Source organism: Otolemur garnettii, unplaced genomic scaffold (assembly GCF_000181295.1).
Source record: "Otolemur garnettii isolate 467f Iridium unplaced genomic scaffold, OtoGar3 scaffold00134, whole genome shotgun sequence".
Taxonomy (NCBI): domain Eukaryota; kingdom Metazoa; phylum Chordata; class Mammalia; order Primates; family Galagidae; genus Otolemur; species Otolemur garnettii.
In genome coordinates this window covers 3710123-3717665 of record NW_003852529.1, presented here as the reverse complement: position 1 = coordinate 3717665, position 7543 = coordinate 3710123, and the positions used below count along the sequence as shown (strand labels likewise).

The window sequence follows — 7543 nt, the reverse complement described above, 5'->3', positions numbered from 1 at the left end:
TGTTGTTTGGCGGGTCCAGGCTGGGGATTTGAACCCGCCACCTTAGGTGTACATGGCTGGCGCCTTAGCCGGTTGAGCTATAGGTGCCGAGCCTCAAGCGATCCTTCTGACTTAGCCTCCCAAGTAGCTGGGACTAAAAGCACACCACCATCCCCACTTATTTTTTTCTATTTTATTTTATTTTGAGGCAGAGTCTCACTATGTCACCCTCAGTAGAGCGAGCAACCTCTAACTCTTGGGCTTAAGCTATTCTCTTGCCTCAGTCTCCCAAGTAGCCAGGATTACAGGCGCCCACCACAATGCCCAGCTATTTCTTTCCAGTTTTAGTTTAGACAAGGTCTCACTCTTTCTCAGGCTGGACTTGAACTCCTGAGCTCAAGGGATTTTCTGACCTCAGCTTCCCAGGGTGCTAGGATTACAAGCATGAGCCAATGTGCCCAGCCTATCTTGTTATTATTATGTTTTGTGTGTGTGTGTGTGTGGAGATAGAGTATCACTTTATCGCCCTTGGTAGAGTGCTGTGGTGTCACACAGTTCAAAGCAACCTCCAAGTCCTGGGCTTAGGCGATTCTCTTGCCTCAGCCTCCTGAGTAGCTGAGACTACATGCACCCACCACAATGCCCAGCTATTTTTTTGTTGCAGTTTGGCCAGGGCCAGGTTTGAACTCGCCACCATCAGTATATGGGGCCGGCATCCTACTCACTGAGCCACAGGTGCCACCCAGCCTATCTTGTTATTTTAATTTGTAAATTCTTAATGACATATTATGATGAGCATTTTTATATGCTAAATTGCTGTCTATACATCTTCTTTGGTGGGATGTATGTTCAGGTTTTTGTCCTTTCTTTCTTTCTTTCTTTCTTTTTTTAGACAAGAGTCTCATTCAGTTGCCCTGGGTAAAGTGCTATGGCATCACAGCTCACAGCAACCACAAACTCTTGGACTTAGTCAATCCTCTTCCCTCAGCCTCCCAAGTAGCTGGGACTACAGGCACCTGCCACAACAGCTAGCTGATTTTTCTATTTTTAGTAGAGACAAGGTCTTGCTCTTGCTTAAGCTGGTCTCTGAACTCCTGAGCTCAAGCAATCTGCATCCACCCACCTCAGCTTCCCAAAATGCTAGTATTACAGGTGTGAGCCACCATGCCCAGCTTTTTGGCCTACATTTAATTTGAGTTTGTATTCTTATTGTTGCATTTTAAGTGTCTTTTGTGTATTTTGAACAATAATCTTTCATCATTTATCTGTTACAAAAAATATTTTCTCCCAGTCCGTGATTTGCCTCTTCATTCTCTCAACCATGTCTTTTGCAGAAGTTTTTAATTTTAATGAAGTCTCCCTATTACCTACCTCTTCATGGATTGTGACTTTGGAACTGTGTCTAAAAAGTCATTGCTGGGTCAGCGCCTGTGGCTCAAGCAGCTAAGGTGCCAGCCACATACACCTGAGCTGGCGGGTTTGAATCCAGCCTGGGCCCACCAAACAACGATGGCTGCAATCAAAAAATAGCCAGGCATTGTGTCGGGCGCCTGTGGTCCCAGCTACTTGGGAGGCAGAGGCAGGAGACTCACTTGAGCCTAGGAGTTGGAGGTTACTGTGAGCTGTGATGCCACAGCACTCTGCCCAGGGCAACAGCTTGAGACTCTGTCTCAAAAAAAAAAACAATAAAATAAAAATAAAAAATCATTGCTGTACCCAAGGTCATCCAGGTTTTCTCTTATGTTATTGTCTAGGGATTTTATATAGTTTGCATTTTATGCAATACATTGTGAGTTAATTTTTGTGAAGGATCTAAGGTCTGTGTCTAGATTCATTTTTTTCATGTCAATGTCCAATTGCTCCAGCACCATTTGTTGAAAAGATTGTCTTTGCTGTATTGTATTTCCTTTATCCCTTGTTTAAGGTCATTTCAGTGGCCCATTTCTGGTCTCTCAGTCCTGTTCTATTGATCCACTTGCCTGTTCCTTCACTAATACTGCACTGTCTTGATTAAGTCTTTAAGTTGGGTTCTCTTTGTTCTTCAATATTGTGTTGGCTAACCTGGGTCTTCTGCTGCTCCACCTAAACTTTAGAATCAGTTTGTCAATATCCACATAATAATTTCCTGAGATTTTGATTTGAATTGCATGGAGTTCATAGATCAAATTGGGAAGAAGTGGCATCTCAAGAATATTGACTCTTCCTATCTATGAACTTGGGATATCTCTCCATTTATTATCTTCTTTAATGTATTTCATTGGAGTTTTGTGGGTTTTCTCATACTCTTGTACATATTTTATCAGATTTACTATACCTGCATTTCCATTTTGAAGGTGCTAATGTAAATTATAATGTATTTTAAATTTCACATTTTGCTTATTCATTCCTAGTATATAGGAAAGTGATGGCTTTTTGTATATTAACTTTATATCCTCCAGCCTTGCTATAATAATCAATTAGTTCCAAGAGCTATTTTTGCTGATTCTTTTGGGTTTTCTATATATATGATTATGTCATCTGCAAATGAAGACAGTTTTTTTGAGGTTTAAAAATTTTTTTTTAAATTGTTTCAGGTTGAGGGCACAAAAAATTAAGTTATCATGCTTGCATTTGTTAGGTAGAGTCCGTCTTATAATTGTGTCCCGCCCCGAGAGATGTGCCATACACCCTAATATGGTGCCCATTAAGTGGAAGCACACCCATCCCCCTCTTCCTCCCCTCTCCCTGCTTCCTCATTCCCCCGCCCCCTACCTTGAATTTAGTTTTTCTCTTATGTGGGTGTGGATTAGATCATCTACTGGCTTCATATTAGAATTGAGTATGCTGGATTCTTGCTCCTCCATTCTTGTGATATTTTACTAAGAAGAATGTGTTCCAACTCCATCCAGGTTAATACAAAAGATGTAAAGTCTCCATCTTTTTTAATGGCTGAATAGTATTCCATGGTACACATATCCATTCCTAGGTTGGGGGGCATTGAGGCTGTTTACACATTTTGGCGATTGTAAATTGAGATGCAGTTTTTTTCTTTATTATTATTTCAGGTTAATGTGAGGGTACAAACAACCAGGTCATAATATTTGAATTTGTTAGGTAGAGTCCCTCTTGTAGTTGTGTTCCACACCCCAAATGTGAGCCATACACCACTATCTACATCATGCCCATTAAGTGGGAGCACCTCAAACCCCCCTTTCCTCCTTGCTTGTTCCCCTCCCCCCAACTTGAATTGAAATGTTTTTCTCCTATGTGAGCATGAATTAGATCATCTACTAAACAGTTTTATATCTTATTTCTCAATCTATATGCTTTTTATTTCTTTTTCTTGCCTTGTTGTGTTAGCTAGAACTTCCAGTACAATGTTAAAAAGCAATGGCAAAAGGGGACATCCTTGCCTTGCTCCTTATTTTACTGGGAAAGCTTCAAGTTTGTTGCTGCTAAGCATGTTACCTGCAGGGTTTTTGGTAGATACTCTTTATCAAGTTGAAGAAGTTCTCTTCTGTTCATAGTTTCCATCATGAATGGATGTTTGATTTTGTCAAGTGCTTTTTCTGGACCTATTGATTGTATAATCAATGTGGGTTTTTTTCCCCAATGTCAACAATATTTATTTACCAAACTCTCTACGCTAAGGGGTTAATCTTTAACCCCACCTAATGGCATCTCTGACAAGATCAAGCGTGGAGGTAATAGACGCTTGATAATAGAGATAAAGAGATAAAGGTAATAGAGATAAAGGTTGTCTCTGAGAAGAGGATGAAAAAATATACACCCGTGTATTTTTTTTCTTTGAGACAGAGTCTCACTATGTGACCCTGGGTAGAGTGCTGTGGCATCACAACTCACAGCAACCTCAAACTCTTGGGCTTAAGTGATTCTCTTGCCTCAGGCACCCACCACAACACCTGATTATTTCTTTTGTTTGTTTGTTTTTGCAGTTTTTGGCCAGAGCTGGGTTTGAACCCCCTACCTCCAGTATATGGGCCGGTGTCCTACTCTTTGAGCCACAGGCACCACCCAACGCCTGGTTATTTTTGGTTGTAGTTGTCATTGTTGTTTGGCAGGCCTAGGCTGGATTCGAACCCGCCAGGTCTGGTTTATGTGGCTGGGGCTCTAGTCACTGAGCTACAGGTGCTGAGCCCTGTGTGGGTTTTTTTTAAGTTAAATTTTCCAGTGTTATAGAGAAAATATCCCAAATTTATTTCAGTCCAAAAAACAAAAACCAAACAAACAGCATTTGGCAGTCTGTGCTGCCCTACAAACCCCAGTCAGGATAACCCTAGAAGAAAATCACCCCCTCCGATTAAAAAAAGTCCCACAAAGCCCCCCTTTCTCCTTGTGTTTAACTTTCACTGAATATAAGGATCAACAACATCCAGCTCACTTCTCTTAGCCCCTATCACCAAGAATTATTCCTTAGGAATCTTAACCTCTACTACAATCAAGTAATTGATCTCTAATTTCTGGGCCAGATATCTGGAAACCTGCAAATCATCCTCATGCTTCCTTCAAGGAGGGGCCTGAGGGCTCCTCAAAGGGACTGTGTACTTAACAAGCCCAGAATGCCTGCCGGCCGGGTATGGGGGGTCTTATAAGCAGGAATAAAATAACCAAACATCTAACCTACCAGGCAAAACCAACTAGCAGCAGGCATCAAAGTATTTGCTGCACCAAAAAGGATGCACTTTCTCTCTTCAGCCTAAAGGGAGGTGACAGCCAAGTGAGCATCTGACCTCACAGTGCACACTTGAGACTGAAGGCATAGTGCAGAGGAAGTCATTCAGTCCAAGGGTAGTCTTTGCTGCTGTCTGGGTGGATGAAGCTGCCTCTCCTGGGCAACCTGGTTCATGGCAGCTTTATGAAAGTTTCTCCTCATTATGCAGAGTTTTTCAGAATAGGGAAATTCTGGGCAACAACTGTGGCTCAGTGAGTAGGGCCCCGGGCCCATATACTGAGGCAGTGGGTTCAAACCCAGCCCTGCCGAACTGCAACAACAACAACAAAAATAGCTGGGCATTGTGGTGGGTGCCTATAGTTCCAGGTACTCAGGAGGCTGAGGCAAGAGAATCGCCTAAGCCAAGGAGTTGGAGGTTGCTGTTAGCTGTGTGACACCACGGCCCTCTACCGAGAGCGACAAAGTGAGACTCTGTCTCTAAAAATAAAAAAATAAAAAAAGGGAAATTTTCAATTTGACCTTGTAATCAACGAATTCTTCACCAGCAGCTTCTCTGAAACTGCCAATGGAGACAGACCGTGCCTCAGTTGAGGATCATAGCGCTTCCCAGTCAATAGGCTTCTCGCCCGACTTCTGCAGCAGCTCATTGGTCTTAAGTGTCTACACCCAAAGAAGCCTCTGTACACTGACAATGGGGAGGAGAGAGCAGTCTGCAGTACAAGACGCCGCTTCCTAGCACTGGCACTGTCCCTCTTCTGAGCATACGAACCTCAGAGCACGCACACAAGCCCATTAAAGTTCCAATTTAGCCAGGTCAGAACTGCATCGGTAAACTGCTCCCAGCCCCTCTCCTTATGAGAATTGTCTTAATGGGCTCGCACGGTGAGGACTGCATTGAGAACACCTTGCTTGGCCCACCCGGATAAATCTCCATGGCCAGGATGAACAAAACCATCTATGTCTATAGACAGCTCTTTATAAATGTTTTCCAAACTGGGCGGAGGTGGAACAGGTCTTTGAACACTAAAGCAGAGCCCATGAGCTTACTGGGTTCATGATACGGATCCTGCTCTAGGATAACAACTTTCACATCTCTTATGTCACACATTTGGGTCCAAGTGAAGACTTGGTGTAGGGGTGGATAAACAGCGTAACGTTTTCTTTCTTTTGCAACAAATCCCATTAATTTTATAAAATAGTTTCCCAAACTCTCCGCTGAGGTGCTTCTTCCAACTCTCACTGAAGCCCATGGGCACCTTGCGGGCTGCGAGCCTGAGCAGGGGCACGGCCTTGTTCCTCTGGATGTGGACCAGCCGCTCCGGGTTCAGCGGCGAGGAGGGCGCGGTGCTGGGCTCGCCCCGCCTGGCCTGGGCCTTCTTGGCCGAGCTGGCCTGTAAGGGGACCCCACAGAGGCGGGTCACCGGCCGTCCGCATCTTCCGGCCCAAAACTAACTTCCCATCGCAGAAGATGCCCATTTGAGCAGCAGGTTGGAGCAAAACCGGACACTGAGAGCCTTGGGCCCGGAAATTTGGATTATGGGAATAAAATGGGGCGCGAAAAGGAGCGGAGGGATTCGCGGGAACCGAGACCCTACCCGCAGGCGCCCTGCCTTCGTGCAACTCGCCACTAGTGTCCGAGTGCGATCTTTTCGCGGCAAAAGACGCTCAGTTTTTGAAGTCCCACCCCCTCACTACTCTGATTGGTCGGGGGGTCTGCAACGCACCGATTGGTGCGATGGGTCACGAGGCTCGTCCCTATTGGCTGACCCTTCAACATGGCTGTCAATGGGGAACGGCGGCGGCTGTGTTAAACACGTGGAAGCCGTTTGGGACTCGGGGCGCCGGGTTACCAAGTCCATGTGACGTTACTGCACCTCTTCAGTCAGGCCTGGCCGTGGCCCTACTCACCCTCCCTGGCTCCCTCTATTCTTGACGCCCGACTCACCGCCACATCTCCACTATCATCAGGTAAAGCCCCCACGCCGGTCCCCAGGCCCGCCGGCTCGGGGCTGCGGGCACGTCGCTTCCCGGCGGGGCTTGGGGAGAAGGAGTAGAGTCTCTTCTGGCCGATGATCCTGGAGCCTAGGAGGGAATAAATGCGCGCCGCCTGGGGACCCGCGAGGATCGTGTGGTTTTTCTTTTTCACCTGTTGGTGGGATGAATTACACTAATTGTTTTATAGGTTAGCTTTAAAAATACATGGAAAGATATGTTACATCATTTAGCAGTATCTCAGTTGTGATGTTTAGTATTTCCTTGAATGAAGTAAATCACCAATAATATCAAAGAATGAGAAAACATTTTTAAAGACTTTCTTTTGGAAAGGCATCTTACTTCCAAGGGTAATATAAAATGTTTAAAGCCTTCTGTGCAGTTGAGGAAATAATCTATAATTCCATGGATCGCCCTTTATTTTACTACTAAGTTGAACTATTTGAAAATGCTGGTATTTGATATTTATATACACAAAAATGTCTATTTCCCATTGTTCAGCCTAATAACAATGTGGGAAAGTATTCACTGATGTATAGAGTCTTTTTATTATTTCCTTGCTTTTTTTTTATTTCTTTGCTTTTAAAAAAATATTTATTTATTTATTTATTTTTGAGACGGAGCCTCAAGCTATCACCCTGGGTACAGTGCTATGGTGTCACAGCTCACAGCAACCTCCAATTCCTGGGCTCAAGCCTCTGGAGTAGCTGGGACTACAGGCACCCACCACAATGCCCAGCTATTTTTTGGTTGTAGCTGTCATTGATTGGCAGGCCCGGCGGGATTCGAACCTGCCAGCTCTGGTGTATGTGGCTGGCACCTCAGCTGCTTGAGCCACAGGTGCCACCCTAAAAAAAATTTTGAAGCCGCCACCTCCAGCATATGGGGCCGGTGCCTTAC

General features: G+C 44.7%; 1 pseudogene; it reads right to left on the bottom strand.

Moving 5' to 3' along the window:
* Window positions 1-5245: 5245 nt before the first annotated feature.
* On the bottom strand, window positions 5246-6127 carry LOC100943797 (annotated as a pseudogene).
* Between the last annotated feature and the right edge of the window lie 1416 nt (window positions 6128-7543).